The sequence below is a fragment of the Elephantulus edwardii genome, unplaced genomic scaffold (assembly GCF_000299155.1).
Source record: "Elephantulus edwardii isolate Elephantulus edwardi_28Jun2011 unplaced genomic scaffold, EleEdw1.0 scaffold00297, whole genome shotgun sequence".
NCBI lineage: Eukaryota > Metazoa > Chordata > Mammalia > Macroscelidea > Macroscelididae > Elephantulus > Elephantulus edwardii.
This window is the reverse complement of record NW_006400047.1, coordinates 462,757-483,764: the sequence shown is the minus strand read 5'-3', so window position 1 is coordinate 483,764 and position 21,008 is coordinate 462,757. Positions and strand designations below refer to the sequence as shown.

The following is a 21,008-nucleotide window of genomic DNA, read 5'->3' as shown; positions in this document are numbered from 1 at the left end:
TGCCAGTGGTGGATTTTTCAGAGGCAGTTAATCACACAGGAGGAGATTGCCTATAGTTCTCCCATGGAGCAGCTTGGTGGCCTCAAACCGCATGCCTTCAAGACAGCAGTACAGCTTCCTACCCCTCAGGGGCCACCAGATTTACAGTAATGACCCAGTGTGGTATTTGTCTTTATGAGACTAAGTTAGTTCACTCAGTATGATGCTTTGTAACCTTTCCCATGTTGTTGTTGATTGCTGTTTCCAATGTTACATAGTATTTTTAAAAAATCACTGCCCTTGAGTGCTGCATAGTATTCCATTATGTAAAGGTATTACGATTTCTCAGTCCATTCATTTGATGGACTTTTGGTCTATTTCTGTTTTCTTGCTATTTTAAATATTGCTGCTGTGAACATCAGTGTACAAATCTCCATTTATTTCTCCATTCTATTTTTGGGGGTTATATTCCTAGCAATGAAATAACTGGGTCATATGGAATTTTCTGTGTTCAGTTTTTTGAGGAAATGCCAAACTGTTTAAACTATTTTTAAGTAATCTTCAGCAAGATATTATTTGCATATGGTATTAATTTTATTGTAAGGTAATTTTATCACTCTTTTGGATCATGGTTTTGTTTTTGTTTTTGTTTTGTTTTTATTTGAGTGAAGACAGATATGGATCTCTTCCAGTTAGTTGGCCAGTCTGTTGAGCACATCCAGGGCTGCATCTGTTTGTTGAGACATGCCAGGTAGTATTCCATAATTCCTGGGACTTTATTTTTTGTGAATGCCATCAATGCAGCTTGGATGTCATCCTTTGGTGCTGTTGGTTCTTGATCATATGCTACTCCCTGAAATAGTTCCATGTCAGCCAATTCGTTTGGTACGGTGACTCTGTATATTTCTTCCATCTCTTTTGATACTTTCTGCAATATTGAAGATTTGCATGAATCAGATTCTTCAGTAATGCCACTTGAGGTGTGAATTTTTTTTCCCCCCTACTGCTCTTTAAGCTTGAGAAATGCTGAATGAGAGTTCCCTTTTGGTTTTCGAACTCCAGCTCTTTGCCATTTTGTTAAAATATTTTGTCTTCTTGAGCTGCCTTCTTCCTTTTATCATCTCTTTATTTCAGCATTTCTTCCCTCTGTTTCCTCCTATGTCATTTACTGCCTCTGAAAACCTACTAGGTGATCAGCTTTGAGTTGGTTCCAACTCAAGGATAAATAGCAACAGCATTCGAGAGCAGGAATGTCAGTGCACCAAGCCATGGTGTTTTCAGTTGCTTCCTCTGTGTTGGAAATGTACACAATAAATAAGGAAGACTAAAGAAGAAGTAATGCATGTAGTGCTTTCAGAGAGTATTGACTATCCTGTGGCCTGCCAAAAGAACACAGAATTCTGTCTGTCTGAAGGACATGCCGAAGTACTTCTTAAGGCAAGAATGGTGAAACTTCATCTCAGCTTGGGTGTATTTGCAGGAGAAATCAGTCCTATTCCCATCAACAAACAACACTAAAAGGGCCATCATGCTGGGAAAGGCAGAGGATCAGATAAATAGATGAAGACCCTCAACGAGATGGATTGACACAGTGTCTACCACCGTGGGCTTGAACATGACATTTTGTGAAGAAGGTACAGGATCTGTTTTACATAGGGTCACTATGAGTCCTAGTTGACTTGACAGCACCTAACAATAAAAAACACTGTAGTGCAAGTTTCCAAGTCTCTTTTGACCTGTTTTGCTCCTTTTCTGTCTTCATGATGACCTTTTGCTGCCTAACTTTTATTTTAATTTTTTTTTTTTTTTGCAGTGTTTTAAGTAGAAAACACAGTATACTTTTTTTGGTGCTTGCCTTCTTTATTTCAGTGTTATATTGTTGAAGCTTATCTTTACTGTTGAATATAATTATGGTTTGTTCATTCTAGTTTATAGATAGTGTTTACCTATGCCAGCAGTTAGGAAATAAGGAGATGCATTGCACTGGGAAAATCTGTACCTAGGAACCACTCCAAATTATTGAGGAGTAATGATGTTACTTTGCGGGCTCAGATGCATCTGATTCAGGCCATATTCTTTCTAGTCACTTGCTATGCATCTTAGAGCTGGACAGTGAATAAAGATGACAGAAAAAGAATTGATGCCTTTGAGCTGTGGTGTTGGAGAAGAGCACTGAACATCCCCATGGATGTCCAAGAAAATAAATAGATATGTCTTGAAGAGGGTGCAGCCGAAGTGCTCTTTGGTGGCAAGAATGATGAGGCTTCTCTTTACATACTTTGGACATGTTGCTAGTAGGTGCTATTCCTTGGAGAAGGGCATGATGCTGGGATGAGTGGAGAATTGGCAGAGCAGAGGAAGACCCTCAACCAGATGGATTGACATGATGGGCTCGTGTGTCAAGAGTGAGGTTGGCACAGGATAGAATAGAGTTCAGATCCTTTGTTCATAGGATTTCTCTGAGTCATACTTGACTCAACGGCACCTAACAGCAACAACATGCTACAGTTACCCAGTTTACTCTTTTAGGACATTTATGTGATTTTAATTTTTTGGCAATATGAGCGGGTCTGTCTGTGAGCAATATTCTAGTATATGTCTTTTGATAATCATGTGGGTACATTCTCTTGATTGAATTTATTCCTAAGAGTAGAATCACAGAGTCATGGGTTATATATTATTCAAGTTTTGTCAATACTGCCAGTTTTCCAAAATGTGTCAATTTATATTCCCACCAGCAGTGTGTAAGTGTTTCACTTCCTCGTGATTATCTTTTTGAAAAACTATTTGACAGAATTATCAAGAGCTGTCAATACATTCATACTTATTTTTCTAGTTCTTTTACTCACGGAAAAGATTTAAAAAAGGTACCTGCACAGAAATATTAATAAAGCAGCTGGTCAGAGATCACAGGCTAAGCGCAGCCTGCTGTGGCCCACATTTGGCTATAACCAAATCTGTAACTGTTTTTGCATTCATTGGCGATTTGAGTAGTTGCAACAGAGATCTTGCACAGCAGAATATATTTACTATGTGGCCCTCTCCAGAAAAATGTTTGCTGACTCTGGCATTATAACATTATTTACAGTGGTAAAACATTGATGGTGACTAATTTGTAGTAGCAGAATTAGTGAACAGAACTTTTTTCATATTGTGGTAAAATTGTGTGTGTGTGTGTGTGTGTGTGTGTGTGTGTGTGTGTGTAAACTTTCAAAAACACTGGTTTCAACTGCTCAGGCCACCTATATGTGGAGATTTTTTCCTTGTTGCTGTTTCACTGAGCTCACATGTTGTTAATCATGCAGAGATGATGTCATACTTTTTAAGCAGATACTTGCAACATTTAAGCCATAGTTATGAAGAGAAATTCAAATTCTGCACAAATTTTGAAATGTGTTTGAGGTTGGTACCAGTAACACACTCAAACTCTTCCCTGCTTCCCTCCCCCACTCCAAATGTTGTTTAAAGGTCAACTGTTTAAGAAACATTTGCCAATTACCCATTTTCTTTTTCATTTACAATTAAGCGACACTGTTTAAGTAGGAGAAAACTGGACATGGGGGCAAAGGGGGCCATGAGCATCTCTCTGAAAGGTCGAGAGGGAATGAGAATAGCACAGGCCCCTTACCATTCCAGAACAGAAAAGAGATGAAGAGTCTGTAGCCCAGCCCAATGGTACCTGTAGAGCCCCACCAACTGGAAGAGGTTTTTAAATTCATTACTGACTCAGACTGAAAATTGTGGTATCAAACATAAGATTTATTAGGGAGGTAAGTGGGAGAATGAAAAGGCAAAGAATATCACCCAAAGTAAGTCCAGGTTTCGCCCAACAGTGCCAGGGCATAAATTCTCAGTTACTCCAGCCAAGCTCCGATTTCGGTTCAGCAGTCAAATCCAAATCATGCGTCAAGGTTTGCCTCAAGGCAGTTATAAGTCAACTCCTCCTTCAAGCATTCACAGTCAAAGGTCACATCTTGCCACACTCTCTCCACCACCAGGGTCTTGGTCTCACCAAGATCTTGCTGCCACAAAACATGCTCACCTCAAGTCTTGCTGCCCAGTATTGGAAGCACTCTTTTACTTATCCAAGTCCCACAGCTGATGCTTATATGCAAGTCCATGTGCCTGCCGTTAAGGTAGCTGGAGACCGGAGGCTTAAGAAGCCAACTTTTAGGCTAACACCACAGACATTAAGTTCAGTAAGTTGTATAACTATCATCATTAGTAGAGGATCACTAAATAATGACCCTACCTCTCACCCCTGGTAATTGTTAATAAACTTTGATCTCTATCTATTTGTGTATTCTAGACATTTCATATGAGTCAGTTGGGAACAAAGTAATTGTTAGGTGTCATCAAGTCAATTATAACCACAACCCTTTGAACAACAGATCTGAACGTTGCCTTATGCCATGTCATCCTCATGAGCCCTGTCCTGCAAGCCCATTGTAGTAGTCACTGATGTCAATCCATCTCATTAAGGGTCTTCCTTCTCTTTTGCTGACCTTCTGTCTTTCCCAGCATGAAGGACTGGTTTCTTCTGAAAATATGCCCAAAGAAAGTGTCACCAAATTTCACCCTTTTTGCATCTAATGAACATTCTGGTTAAACTTTCTAGAAGGAAGAAATGTTGGCGAAGAGCATTGAATAGCCTGTGAACTGCCAAACGACCAAACAAATCTGTCTTGAAGGAAGTGCAGCCAGGGTTCTAACTACTTACTCTGGGCATATTTTCACGAGGAACCAGTCCTTGGAGAGAGACTTCATGTTGGTAAAGGTAGAGAATCAGTGAAAGAGAGGAAGACCTTCAATGAGATAGAAATATACAATGTTTGTCTTGTGACTAATTTTTCTCAACATGTTTTCAAGGTTTATATTATTACTTTTGCTAGAATATTCTCTTTCTTGGCTTAGTTGTATTCCATTACCTGCATACACCACATTTTGCTTATTCATTCATCTGTTGATGTACATTGGGCACATGTCTGCCTTTGCATTGTGAATTGCTTCAGGAAACATTGTGGTGGTATACAAGTTTCAGTATGCATGCCTGCTTTCAGTTCTTCAGGGTACATACCTAGGAGGGAAATTGCTAGATCATGTAGTAGCTCTGGGTTTAATTTTTTTAAGAACTGTCAAACTGTTTCCTATAGCCACTTGTACTATTTTGCATTTCTACTAGCATTCAATTAGGATTCCAAGTCTATAGCCATTTAATGTGATGGTTGCAGAACTTATCCATCCAGCAAATGTTTTTTGGGTCTTTGCTGCATGTTAGATAATTTCTTAGGTGCTGGGAATCAGTAAGGACATAAAATTGATTGAAGGGAAAGACACAATGTGGTAAACAACACAGTTTTGTTAAGGAAAAGATACTGATTCACAAGATTACAGATAACAAAATATAAATGCTGCTACATAAAGAATCTGCATTGTAATGATAGACATTCATTTACAACTGGATTGATAGGATGACCTACAAGAGGAACAGGTGTACATAGACAAGACTACATCAATGACTGTACAGATTTGGTAGATGATTTTTCTACATATGTGTGTACATAGGTACAGCTGTAAGTAAGTGTATAATGAGAGGAAGTTGTCATAACTTCTTACCCATATCCAGACACCAATGGAATGAATCTCAGGGGCTTAGGACTGTAGTCTCTGGGGACATCCAAGTCGGTTGACTTAAAGTAGTTTACAAAGGTGATGTTTACATCCTATTTGGGTTGGTGGTTATTTGGGTATCAAAAGCTTTTGAGTGGCCATCTAAGATGAAACTGTAGTTCTCTCCCCGTTTGGAGCAAAGAAGAGTAAAGAAAATCAGACTGTTAGTTTAAAAGACCAGTGGATCATATGAACTTAAGTCTCTGTGATTCTGAGATCAGAAGAATTAGATGGTGCCTGATTCAGAAGGCAGCAGTTACACATGATAAAGCTTAGAAAGCAGTAAGGGGTAGAAGGGAGCAATCCTACCCTTTTAGAGATTTTGTTTTTATAGGAAAGATAGAGTACTCTAACATGTAAGTGATAAATGCTGCTGCTTCTTGTTATGTGCTGTTGAGTCACTTACCACTCATAGCAACCCTATGTAGAACAACCCTGAACTCTGCTCTATCCTGTGCTAACCTAATTGTCTCTGACAAACCTGCACTTGTTACTCCAGTTACTGAGTCAATCCATCTCACTGAGGGTCTTCTTCTCTTGTGCTGTCCCTCTACTTTTCCAAGCATGATGTCTTATTGCTGATGGGCAGCAGTATTTTAAGTAATTTAAGGAGCTGCAGGTTTTAATTATTAAACTTTGCGTGTTCAGACTGGGAGAAACTGCAGAGATTATCAGCTTTCATCACCTCATGTTAAAGGCAAGGAAATAATCTGGTGAAGTGAGGGAACGTGGACATCCTGTTCTTTCTCACGGGTTTGGGTTCCATTACCTTTTAATCCTGCATGTTAGTGATTTGGGGGAATTAATAATTTACCTGATATTTAACTTAAAAAGAAATTCCTTATAAATAGTGATATATAAATTTTTTTTATAAAAATCTTGTCAGAGCCAAAACCACATTTGCAAATATAGTGCCAGTAATGCATTCTTCTTAATAACATCCTGAGTAAGAGTATGGACTTTGCATGCCAGATTTGCCTGCATTAAAATCTTGTGTCTCTCTTCTTTAAATCTTATTTCAGGCCCTTACTAGTTCGTAGTCTTTCTTTGCTTCAACTATAATACTAAGTGTGATATACGGTCGTTAGAAATAGTCAATGAATTAATGAAGGTATAGTTGAAGGCATATAGGACAAATTGTTACTGACATTTAAGTATCTAGAAAGGGAGGCACTTGAATACTAGATACCAGAGGAAATGAGTTCACCATATCCTTAACTTGTATAGTTTAGAGTCTGTCTCTAGTTTGACCTCATGTGTAGCATACAGTGATTTATTTATTATGAACACTTGAAACTAATAATTTTAATTATCACAGTGGTTTCAAATCATGTACTGTTTTAGCACTTGGCCAACAACCTTTCAGAGATTTTCAAAATTTGGGAGAAAATATAGTTTATTTCTGTAGGAGAAATACTGTGATATTTATTAGAGGAGTAGCTTCCTACTGTAAAACGTGGGGCAGAATGACGGTTAAGGCATAAGCATTGTTAAGCCAACACTAGGGAAAGATTGCATATTTATTGGCACTTTCAAGAACATTGCTTTGTGTTTATTATAGGTCCAGGCAGTAAAGAGCTCTGTTTAGATAGACACAGTGGTTAAGAAGGGAGTAGGAGGCATAAATGAGGGGGAAATCCAGTTATTTGATATATGCCATCAAAATTCAGTAATTGAAAGTGTTCCATATCTTAAGGGAGTTTGAAGACCACTGATCTCACACAGTGGATATAGTTGAAAATAAATAACATTTTGTTTTTCTACAAAATTTTAAAAAATACTATAAAGATAAATTCTTAAAGCATATAATAAACTCTTGGTAAAGTTTGAAATAGAAAACCAAAATGAATCTTAGTTTTCTTGATACTGAAATGCCATCCATACAAAGGTTGCATTCCTTGATCATCTGCAACAAGTGCTTCAAGTCCTCCTCACTTTCAGCAAGTAAGGTTGTGTCATCTGCGTAATGCAGGTTATTGGTGAGTCTGCCTCCAGTGCTTATGCACACTTCTCCTCATAGAGTCCAGCTTCTCAGATAATTTGCTCAGCATATAGATTGAACAGGTATGGAGAGAGAATACAACCCTGATGCACTCCTTTCCCAGTTTAAAACTTTTCAGTGCTCCCCTGCTCCATTTGTACAGCAGCTCCCTGATCCAGGTATAGATTCTGCATGAGCACAATCAAGTGCTCTGGGATTCTCATTCTTCTCAATGTCAGCAACAACTTGTCATGATCCACACAGTCAGTTGCCGTTGTATCGTCAATAAAGCACAAATAAACATTCTTCTGGTATTTCTTACTTTCTGCCAGGATTCATCTGACAGCAACAGTGATATCCTTGGTGCCATGGCCTCTTCTAAATCCTGCTTGAGCTTCTGGCAATTCCTTATCTATGTACTTTTACAGCTGTTTTTGAATGATCTTCAGTAGTATTTTGCTTGCATGTGATTTCAGTGATACTGTTCTATAATTTCCACATTCATTTGGATCACCTTTCTTGGAAATGGGAACAAATATGAACCTCTTCCAATCCATTTGCGAGACAGCAGTCCTCCAAATTTCCTGGCATAGACTGGTGAGTGCATCCAAGACTGCATCTGTAAATTGAAACAAATCAATTGGTAACCCATTGATTCCTGGGGCCTTCTTTCTTTCCAATGCCTTCAATGTAGCTTCTACTTCCTCTGTCATTACCATTGACTCCTGTTATGATACTTCCTGGAATTTTTCAGTGTCCGTTAACTCTTTCTGGTGCAGTGACTCTATGTATTCCCTCCAACTTCTTTTGATGCTTTCTGAGTCATTAAATATATTGTCCAAATCTTTCAGTATTGAGACATGAGACTTAAATTTGTTTTTCAGTTCTTTCAGCTTGAGAATTGCAGAGTGAGTTCTTTCCTTTTTATTCTCAATTCTCAGCTTTCTGTACATTCCATTATAATAATTTGCTTTGTGTTCCCATGCTGCCCTTTGAAATTGTCTGTTTAGCTCTTTCACTTCAACGTGTTTTCCTTTAGATTTTCTTTCTTGACACTTCAGTGCAATCTTTAGTCTCGTCTAACATCCGTTTCAATTTTTTTTCTTTCTCCTCTCTTTTTTTTTCTTTTGTGTGTGTGTACCGTCAAATCAGATCTGACTGGTACAGGAGGAGATTGTTCCTCCTTCTCCAGCAAAGCATCTGGTGGATTTGAACCGTGCATCTCTGAGTTTGCAGTTGCAGCTTCTTGCCACTAGACCACCAGAGCTCGCCTCCTCTCCTTTTTTTAAAACAAATTGTTAATCTCTTTTTTTTTTTTAACTTGGATTTCCATTCATTCATTGTTGTACATTTTCCTCCTTGTCCCTCCTCCCCCCATTTTGCTTTTTTCCTTTGGAAGAAAAGTTCTTTCATTGTTATACAGTCTCCTTCACCCTGAAACACCGTAATATGCCACTCTTATTCTGGACTTTTGTCGTACCAATAATACTCAGTACTATATTCCTTTTTATATAGTTCTCTCTCTCTCGTCTGTTTCAATGACGTATACATTTTTATTTATCTCCCCTTTTCTTAGTTCCTCCCCAACTCCCTTATCAGCCCTGTTCTGTAACAGTGGCATTATGCAGTATTTGTTTTTTTGTGACTCAGGATAATGTCCTCCATGGTCACCCATTTTGTATAATATTTCATGAGTTCCTTGTTTTCCAGTGCTGCATAATATTCCACTGTGTGGATATACCACAGCTTCTCTATCCATATGTACCTTTTGCTTTCTTCATGGATGATATCCTTGATACCATCCCATAACTCATCTGGTCTTCTATCATTGGTGTTCAATGTCTCAACCTGTTCTTAAGATGATTATGAAATTCCAATGGAATTGATTCAAGACTCTTTCTTGGTTTCTGTGGACTTATTTTCATTTTCTTCGGCCTCAATTTGAAGTTGCAGATGAGTAATTGATGCTGTGATCCACAATATGTCCCTGGCTTTGTTTTGACTGCTGATATTGAGCTCCAGAATTTTTTTTTTATTTTAATAAACATTTACAGAGATTTTGAATTTCCATTAATTCATTGCTGCACTTTTCTCCCTGCCCACCCATTCCTTCCAGTTCGCGCCTCTCTTTGAAAAGAAAAAAGAAAAGTTCTTTCACTGGTATACAAGTCCCCCATTTCCCCCCACCCCCTGCACTGAGTACACTTCTCTATGTAACCTTAATTCTAGACTCCTGTGCTAACCATAATACTCAATAATATATAACCTCAATCTGTTCTTTCCCTCATCTGTTTCAATACAGTAAACGTAATTTATCCAGTTTTTTCTCCGTCTTACCCCAACCCTGATGTCCCATTCTACAACAGTGGCACCATGCAGTATTTGTCCCTTTGTGACTGAGATGTTTTACTCAGCATAATGTCCTCCAGGGTCACCCGTTTTGAATATTGCATGAGTTCCTGTTTTTCAGTACAGCGTAGTAGTCCATTGTGTGAATATACCACAGCTTCTCTATCCATTCATTTCTTGATGGCAGAAATTTCTTTTTAAAAAAAATTATTATTTTGTGTGTGTGTGTGCCATCAAATTGGATCTGACTGGTACAGGAGATTGTCCCTCCTTCTCCAGCAGAGCATCTGGTGGATTCGAACTGTGAACTTCTGGGATTGCAGTACAGCTTCTTGCCACTAGGCCACCAGAACTCCCTCAGAAATTTCTTCCACAGATGTAGCTAGTCTGAATCCTGTGCAGTCTATCAGGTTAAATCCACATATAAAGTCGTCATTTGTGTCTTAGAAAAAAGTAATTGCAATAAATAAATCATTATAAATATAAACTTCAGTCATTCTATTTCCAGCTTCATTTCTATCTCCAAGCCCATATTTTCCAACTACTGTTCTTTCTTCACTCTTTCCTATTTTTGCATTCCAGTCACCAGTTAACATTAATGCTCTGATTTTATTTACAATCTCTGATTTCATTTACAATCTGCTGTGGGAAGTTGGTTAACTATATCTGAGTTTGTGTTTACAATCAGCTGTGGGTTGGAGCTAATTAACTGTCTGATTCAATTTACAATCAGCTGTGGGTGGGAAGCCTCTTGTGAGTGGGCCTATGTATGGGTCTGGTCCTACTTGAGAGTGAGCCTTTACCTTGGGCAGTTGGGTTCTTGAAGTGTTTTTGATTTACTTGAAAGCAAACTGTTTGGGCTTCTCTGATTGTGTTAGCAGTCAAGTGTAAACTGATTAACTGTCTCTAACTGATGTCATATAGCAACAAAAACCCACATTCAAGCAAAATTTTGCTGAAGATTAAAAAATGGCTGATACAGTGCATCCGCAGAGAACTGCCTAGAAATTCTAGCTGGATTCAGAAGAGGCCCTGGAGGGAGGAATATAATTGCAGATGTCAGATGAATCTTGGCTGAGATTAGAAAATATAAATAAGATGTTTACCTATGCTATATTGACAGTGTAAAGGCATTTGACTGTGTGGATTGTAACAAATTATGGTTAACATTGAGAAGAATGAAAATCTCGAACATTTAATTGTGCTTGTGCGAAATCTATACATAGACCAAAAAAAGGAATTGTCTGAACAGAGCATGGGAACACTGCATGGTTTAAAATCAGGAAAGGTATACACTAGGATTGTATCCTTTTGAAAGCAAAAGACTTGTTCCATTGAGGAAATCTGCTGTTACAGACTTCTCCTAAGTGCTGAAAACCAATGATATTAGTTTAAAGACTAAGGTGCACACGATCCAAGCCATGGTATTTTCAGTTGCTTTCTATACATCTGAAAGTTGAGCAGTGAATAAGGGTCAAAAGAATAATGATGCCTCTGAGTTGTGGTGTTGGAAAAAAGACAGTCAGGAATGTTCCTTGGAGGCAAGGATGGTGAAACTTCCTCTCACATACTTTGGGCATTTTTTAGGAGGAGCCAGTCCTTAGAAAAAGTCATCATGCTGGAAAACGTGGAGCATCAGAGAAACAGAGGAAGACCCTCAAGGAGATTGATTGATAGGGTATCTGTAACAGTAGTTCAAGCATGTGGGAGATTGTTAGACTGGTATAGGATAGGGCAAAATTCCAGTCTGTTGTCTGTTGTTTCATAGAGTCACTATGAGTTGTAATCCACTGGATAGCACATAACAGCAACAGTAGCACAATAATTATAAATATGTCAGACTGGCTTTTTCTTTATAGTATTACTTTTCATGAAGGAAAATATGTAGAATGTCTCCAATGTATTTGGTGTATTAGTGTGCCCTCTTGGACATTGCACAAAATTCTGTTAATTTGTTGGGAAAAATCTTGAAATCTTTTTGTAATGTTACTGTTGTTGTTAGGTGCCATCAAGTTGACTCTGACATGTAGTGAGTGACCCTATGAAAAGTGATTTGAACTTTGCCCTATTTAAGGCCAGGGCAAGGTGCCATCCTCATCATCTCTGATAACTTTGTGCCTATTGTTACACTGTGTCAGTCCATCTCATTGCAGATCTTTCTCTTCTTTGCTGATCTTCCACCTTTCTGAGTCCTTTTCCAAGGACTGTTCCCTCCTAACAACATCCTCAGAATATGTGAGATGAAGCTTTGCCATATCCTTGCCTCCAAGGAGCACCCTAATTGAACTTTCTCTAAGACATGTTTGTTCTTTTGCCAGTCTGTGGAATATTCGGTACTCTTATCCAGCACCACACTGTAACATAACTTCTCTAATACTGTTCTTAAAAATTAAATCTTAGATTCTGCTGGATTTTTTTAAACAACAACAAAATGCAGATGTATTTATTAATGTTTCTGCCACACTAGGTTTATAAGGAAGTTTCCCCCTTCCTTGAAGAGTCATGGTTTGTAACTTAAGGATTTTGTGGGCACTTTGCGTTTAAATAGAATCTGGGCTTAACTAGATGTGTGGTGGTTTTGGCAATGAGGTCTTAACAGTTCTCAGATACTTAGATATTTATTAGTCCATTGCTGTTGTAGCAGTTGTGGTATTTAATTGAACCTGAAGGTCACCTGGAATTTTTCTACTTGATAATAAAAAGTGAGTGGAAAGACTTCTGTGAAAGTTTTCTTTAAATGCAGTTCAGTATTTATGATTCAGAAGAACTTCGGGATAAAGAAAGCTATAAATTTATGTCTCTGTATATACATATACAATGTCATGCTTCATGAGAACCTCGACATTGTGAAATTGAATTAGCCTTTCTGCTGATACATGAGGCTCTGGTCCAACGAGTGGCATATGTCTCAGATTTCTTTCATAACATCCTTGCCAGCTAGTCTTTTTAGGGTTTAGATTGTTACATCATGTGTATATAATTAATCTTGAATGCTCAGGAAGGATGTATGGAATCTCTCTTTTGGTTTTCAATAATGATTCTTATTAGATATTTTAGTTTGATTATTTTGAATAAAAATCATTGTTTAATGTGATAAACGTACAGCAGAACTACAAATGGAAACGAATCTTCTCCTTGGATTTGGAGTTTTATCTGGCTGGTATGTCATGAGCCCTGGGCACCATTTCTGGGGAGGAGACAACTGAACAGTTTCTGTTCACTATCACTGTTTCCACTGCCATCTGTGAGAGACATCATTCAGCACGTGAAAACAAACACTTTCATATTTGAAAGCCTCCCTTGTCCAAGGCAGATGATTGATCTTGCACTGTTGAATGTAGGAAAGATTGGGAACATCATAGATCAGTTTTCATCAGTGAGAGAAAAGGTGGTACAGTTGTCATTTTCATGTGGAGCCATGATGTGTTAGGTAGATTGTTTTGTATTGTTGAGTTGGAATTGGCTCATAGATGACCCTCCAGCAGGTTTTCAGAGACGGTTAATCATATGGGAGGAGGTAGCCCATCTTTCTCCCTTGGAGCAGCTGGTGGATTCGAATGTGTACCTTTGGGATTGCTGCACAGATTCTGACCAATAGGCCACCAGAGCTCCCTAGGTAAAGATTAATGAGCTAATATTATGGTCAAGTGATGTAAAAATGTTTGTAAGGGCATACATAGTTTTAGTGCTTTGCTGTGATCAGTATTTTCCATAGAAGTGTCCCTGTTTGGATTATCAGTCAAACTTTCTATACTTGGAAGATTAAAATATGACCCTGTTGTTGTTGTTATGTGCTGTCAAGTGCTGGAGACTCATAGCGACACTGTGCACAACAGCCCTAAAATCTGCTCAGTCCTGTGCCAGTCGCACTGTCTCTGACACTCCCATCCTGATTACCCCAGTCACTGAATCAATCCACCTCATAGAGGGCCTTCCCCTCCTGCCCTGTCCCTACACCCTACCAAGCATGATGTCCCTCTCCAAGGACCTGTCCCTCCTTAAAACATGTCCAAGTTATGTTAGACAGAGCCTCAGAAGGAGCCTCCAAGGAGCCGCCTGGTTTAACCCTTTCCAGGGTTGAATCTGTTTGTTTTCCTAGCAGTCCATGGTACCCTCAATACTCTTCTCCAGCACCACAGTTCAAAGGCATCAATTGTCCTTCTATCCTCCCTAGTCATTGTCCAACTCTCTGATGCATAGCAAGTGATAGCAAAGACCATGGCCTGTATCAGGTGCACCTTAGTCTCCAGAGAGACACTGTTGCTCTTGAGTACTTTAGAGAGGTCCCTAACAGCAGACTTTCCCATTGCGATACGTTTTTTGATTTCCTGGCTGCTGGTGCCAAGAGTGTTGACCGTGGAGTCGAGTAAACTGAAGCTGTGAACAATCTCAATCTCTTCGCCATCCATCCTGATGCTGCCAATTGGTCCAGTGGTGAGAATCTTTGTCTTCTTGACATTGAGCCTCAGTCCATACTGAAGGCTGCAGTCCTTTATCCTCTGCAGCAAGTGCATGACGTCCTCCTCAGTTTCAGCAAGCAGGGTTGTGTCATCTCCATAATGCAGATTTTTGATAAATCGTCCCCCAATCTTGACCCCACATTTCTCCTCATAGAGCCCAGCCTCCCGGATAATCTGTTCTGCATACAGGTTGAAAAGGTATGGAGACAGGACACATCCCTGACATACGCCCTTCCCAATTTTGAACCATGCATTGTTTCCTTGCTCTGTTCTGACAACTGCCTCTTGGTCCAAGTATAGGTTTCTCATAAGCACGATCAAGTGTTCTGGGATTCCCATTCTTCTCCGAGTCAGCCACAGTTTGTTATGAACCACACAGTCAAATGCCTTTGTATAGTCAATGAAACACAGATATACATTCCTCTGGTATTCCCTGCTTTCAGCTAAGATCCGTCTAACATTAGCTGTAGCATCCCTAGTACCACGACTCCTTCGAAACCCAGTCTGGACTTCTGGCAGTTCTCTGCTGATTTGCTGTTCCAGTCATTTTTGGATAATCTTCAGTAGAATCTTGCTTGCATGTGAAATCAGTGATATTGTTCTATAGTTTACCCTGAGATTTTAGCTTTACATAGAAATTCTTACATCTTTTTGATCCCTTTGAAAGATCGAAGAAAAGCTTTGAGCTCGCTTAGAAGAGACTTATCTGGACAAACAACACACAATTTTGTATAAAAATGCAAAATTTTATACAAAAGAATCCTCCAAACCTCCACTGTTGTTGATACAGGTTTGACTCTTAGGGACCCTGTAGGGGAGAGTAGAACTACCTGGAGAGTTTCCAAAAGACTAACTCTTCGTGAGAGCACAGGGCTTCATTTTTATCTCATGGACTGGCTGGTAGGTTTGAACTGCTGACCTTTTGGTTAGAAACCAAATTCTTTAACCACTGCTCTACTATGGCTCCTTATACTACTAGTACTTGTTTTATGTATCGTGTGTGTGTGTGTGTGTGTGTGTATGTTTGCATTTGACTGACTTCTAAAAATGAAAGAAACCTAAATCGTTGATAGTTAGGAGAGTGAGCTGCTGGGCTTCTAGGAACCTTTTTTTTTAAGAGAGGAGGGACTGATACAACATTTTCCATAAAAAATCCATTTGCATTGTTTCTGATAAATGAAATAGTCTGAATCTAGTTAAGTTATTCTAGTGCATGATCAGTTTTGAATAAGTATAGTTTCACCACTAGTGCATTCACAAAGGCATTCTAGTAAGAAAAAATTAGAAAGCAGAAATTTTCATGTTCATGTCTAAGGGAACAAAGAGGGAGAACTCATTATGTTAAGCATTACAAATAAGGATGTAGACAATACCTATGATGCTCACATATTGTTGGAACACCTCAAGAAATATAATTTGCATGGAAGATGATTATTCAGTGGGGCTTTAATTTACAAGAAACATTCTACCATTTAATTGAGCCCTTTAACACATACTGTGTCCGCTTCAATAAATTGCATTTGTACAATGCCGTAAACGTGGTTAAAATCTGATTCACTTCTAGCTCGAAGGTGAAGCAGCTGAAAGGTAGGTCATAAAAAATACATTATTAAACATCTGAGGATTGATTGTGAAATCATTTTTTGAAATAAGTTGGCATTTTCTGTTTGTACCATAAACCTGAATGTCTGATGACTTTTTTTCCTAATAAGATTTTAAAATTGTTCTGCCCTGCTGGTCACTAGTTAAACTATATGGTTAATTTTCTTTTAAATTTTTTACTCTTATAAACGATGTACCTATATTGTGCAAAATTAGCAAACAATAGTTTGCATTTATAGTCATTTAAAAAAAATGGTGATGAAGAAGACACATTTCAACAAATGGCTGCATGGTGATTAAAATGCCTGTAAAGATAATATATGTTTAAAAAGGGGAGGAGGGTGTTTAGTGTAGATTCCATCTCCCCTCATCTGTCAGTGTTAGCTAAATACTGACACTGTTGATAAGCTTTTTTTCAGAGAAGATGAGCCCACTGCTGACTTTAGATGGGTACTCCCAACGTGGAAACTCTTTGCCATCAGGTCAGAATCAGCTCGCAGAATCCAGCAGGTTTTCGAAGGCTATAAATTGCACAGAAGGACAGTTCCTATATTTTTCCCACAGAGCTATTGTGGGAACTAGAACCACTATAGCAACTCCATCTTTCGGTTGGCAGCACAGTTCCATAGGATACATATAAAATAAGCATTGTTATCTGAAGCTAGTAATCATATTCTCATGGAGAAGGTTAAATTAGGAATAAGATATGGATGCTTTTTTCAGCATTAATTTGGAGGCTTAATCAGTATAGGGAGCTCTGGTAGCCTAGTGGTAAGAAACCGTAGTGCAATCCCAAAGGCATACACTTCAAATCAACCAACTGCTCCACAGGAGAAGGATGGGCAGTCTCCTCCCCTGCAATTTACTGCCCTGAAAACCCACTGGAAGGTCAGCTATGGGTTGATTCCAGCTCCACAGCACACAACAACGAGTGCAGAAAGATAAAGGAAGAAAAAAGACTACATTTTGGAAAGGAAGTCCTATAGTTCCCACCCTTTGTGGGAAAAGTGGAGAATTAAACGGTTTGCTTTTTAAAAAAATCCCCTTCATGTTTTGGTGAATGAGTACAAATGGAGGGTTAAATTGGGCAAATAAAATGAGAATAATTTGGGGTAGTTGCTATGATGAAAAATTGTTTAGATTAGCCCTGCAAACTCAAATAAGGGTGAATAGATGTGAAGACATTGTGAAGTCATCATTCAGCCAAGGATTGGGTTTTTGTGTCAATGGAGTGGCTTTTAACTCCTCTGACCGTAAACTATTTGTGTAGGACGCTGTAAAACCAACAGCAATGGCAGAAATGTGGCTCAGCTTCATCTGTGTCATCTGCTCCTGAAATCTAGTCTTCTACTTCATGAGTAAGGGAGAGAAGCAGCCTGAAACTGTTAGAAGACACTTTCTTTTTGTAGTGGGTAGTGGTATATTTCTTGCTAGGTAGAAGATTACTGAAATGGTAGTAAATAAGATGTCAGGCTGCTAACCTGAAGCTTGACAGCAGGAATTAACCAGTGACTTTTCAGAAAAAAGTTGGGCAGTTTCCCCTTGTGAAAATTCACAGTTTTGGAAACCTGACAGAAGGTTGCTGAGTTGAGAACAACTCAATAGCAGTGGGTTCAGAGTTGATGAAAAGAGTCCCTGAATGGTGCAAAGTGTTAATATTCGAAAGTATTAATTTCTAAACTTTGGGGCCAGGGATATCATTGCCGATGTCAAATGGATCTTGGCTAAAAGCAGATAATACTAAAGGATATCTATTTGTGTTTTATTGACTATGCAAAGCATTTGGCTGTGTGAATCTTAACAAATTATGAATAATATGAGAAGAATGAGAATGCCAGAACATTTAATTGCATTCATAGAAACCTCTGCCTGACCTAGAAGCTATTGCCTGAACAGAGCAAAGGAACACTGCACGGCTTAACAAAGGTTATGATTCAGGCTGCATTTTTTCTCCATATCTATAATATGTGTGGGAAGCTCTGGTGGCTTGTGGTAAGGGCTTGCACTTCCAACCCTAAAGGAACATGGATTATATCCACAAGCTACTGCATCGGAAAAAAGATGGAGAAGTCTCCTTCTGTGTGATTTGTGGTCACTGAAAACCTGCTATTAATGAGGTCTGACTCGATGGTACATAACAACATCATACAATCTGTGTGCTAAGCAGATCTTCCGAGAACCTGAATGAAGAAGAATTTATGAAGAAAAAGATGGCATCAGGATTGTAAGAAGACTTCATCAACAACATGCATTATGCAACTGGTACAACCTTGCTTGCTGAAATTGGGGAGGATGAAAATGCATGCTGCAGAAGATCAAAGACTACAGTCTTCAATATGGATTATATCTTAATAACAAGAAGACAAAAGACCTCACTACTGGGCCAGTAGGCAAGATGATGATGATGATGTTAAGTGCCATCAAGTCTCAGGCAACTCATAGTGACCCTATGAACAAAAATTCTGGACACCTCCAGTATAACTTTCGTTCATTCTCCAGGTTCATAGAGTTTCCAGGGGCAAGCTATTGTGGAAATGGATGCCACTCCTGCTTCCAAGCTTGTTTTAATCGGGGAGCTTCACCAAACTCTGTCCACCATGTGTACCCATTCTCACATTTGACTCATCAGTGTTACAGTGTTTGGCTTCACAGCAACCATGAGTTACCCTGGAGCTCCCTAAAATAGGCGTGAAAATTGTAAAAATAAGTGTCAAATACTTTTAGTTCTTTGGCTTATTCCCAGAAGATAAATATAATTTCTCCAAGTATTAACACTGAGGAATGCTGTTATACTTTCTGGAGTTCAAAGAATTGTTTATACTAACTTATTTCTGGTCAGACAAATCACTGTTGGTAGTACTTTGACCTCACAGCATTCATGTAATTGTGCTGTGTCCATGTAATGGTTGGGCTGTTGTTAAGAGCATTTAATTAGTAGGTCCATAAAAGCAGCTATAAATACATCTCCATGTCTCCTGTTCCTACTTACAGAATATTGCAGGAATTAAACCAGTACAGTAGAAATGTGGTGTGGTCCCCTTGGTCGTGTGTCATCTTAGTTATGATCAAGGAGTGTGTAAGTTTTGTGTATTGGGGAAAATGGCAGGGTAAAAACAGCTCTTTTAAATACTTGGCTTGATTGATTAGATTCATTAGTTGAAAAAAAGGCAGCCAGTTAGACTGCTTTTACATTTTCAAAACACTTGAGATGGAAAATTAAAAAGATAAAAGTAGATAAAGATGCCACGTGCATCTCATTTCTGAGGAAATTTAATTCAGTGTTTAGCAAACAGGTTTGAGCAGCACTGATAAGATAATGCTTGTGGTATAATCTTAAGTAACCAGAGACAGAATGAAATTGATAGTTTGCATTAGTTGTGCATTATTCATCATGTCTGATAAAGCAATAACCTAATGTTTTTGCTACCATCTACATGATACTCTCTATTCCAAGTCAGGAAGTGGATTGATCCTGGGCTAATTTTTTATATTGTAAGAATTTGGGGCATCTTCTATAAATTAACATCCAAAAACTAGGAGCAGAATGACAGAGGATAGAGAAGCAGTCATGAGATAGAAGACACTACTGAGACTGTGACTTAATGATACTAGAGAAATGCAAGAAACCCTCCTTCCCTGAATAGAGAGCAGTGCTGACAGGACAGCTCTCCGCAGTGATGGCAGTGTTCTCTCTCTGCACTCCCCAACATGATAGCCATCAGCCACTGTAAGAACAGACATTTTAATTCTATTTCCTTTTACTTATTTTACATTTGAATTTAAATAGCCACAGTGCCTAAAGATTAACAAATCTGTAAGGATCCTGGTGATGCTCTGGAACCTTAGTGTTTATTAAGCAGTGGGCTAAATGAGATTTTTTATGGGTGGCCTGAGGACCTAATCAGTCTATTCATAGCATTGTCTACATGATACAAACTCTCATTTATATTCTAAACCATTCTTACCATCTTTGGACCTCATTCTCCTTGAGGGCATTTGCCATGCGTTATTATCCCCTTGCAGTTCCTTCCACAGGGGATTATAGCATATTGTATATAAAATTCAGTACATGTCTCCTTAACTAGTGTGTGTCAAAGATGATTTCATTCATGAAAGTCTTTATGGAGGCATCTCATAGACTGAATAATCAGAGGAAGTTTTTACTTTGCTGGCTTGGCTGTGATTTGGCATTTTAACACATTTCCTTTGCTCTCATTTTTCCTCAGTTACCCTTTGCCCATCGTTTCAGATCCATAAATCCTAGAATTAACAATGTCTCCTGGAACCCACAGCAGTGGACTTTCTATAAACATACAAATCTTGAGAAAACGAGCATTTCCTGTGGTTTTCATTTATTCATAATGGTATGTTCCAAGGAATGGTGAAAGAGATGTATTCTGGGGACCCTTGGTGGTCTGTTGATGACCCCAGTTATTTTGCTTTTCTAATGATGCCATTACTCCTGCTTTATCGATGTTTATTACTATAATTACTCATATACAAAAGTAATTTTGCTTTGTACCTATTATATGAAGTAGAATTTATCACATATTTCTTATGTAATTTTGTCATCCTCCTAGAATTCTAAATTTTATTTCCTGTGAATGAGGGGACCCACATCATGTCCTTAATTGTTATGGCCATTTTGCTTGAAAACTTACTATATTTTGTAACCAATAGCAGACCTCAACTTACTAGACATGGGATAACACAGAGAGAATAGGACAAAAGAATGCAGAGGATGTTATTAAAGAAGCTGGAAATCTCTCTTTATGTTCTTTGGTCTAAGGTCCCTCTTGAGTACTCTCCCAAAGCCATCCTGATTGATCATTGACTATCAGAGGTCTTAGTGTCTGCATTTATTCACACATTTTTTTAATTATTATTATTTTTGTGTGAGTGTACCGTCAAATCAGATCTGACTGGTACAGGAGGAGATTGTCCCTCCTTCCCCGGCAGAGCATCTG

The 21,008-nt window shown here is 38.6% G+C and overlaps 1 protein-coding gene across 1 annotated transcript in view; it reads left to right on the top strand.

Moving 5' to 3' along the window:
* The window catches only part of KIAA1958 (KIAA1958 ortholog), a 182,544-nt gene that overhangs the window by 28,059 nt on the left and 133,477 nt on the right, over positions 1 to 21,008 (top strand). The gene's annotated exons all lie outside the window — the stretch shown is intronic.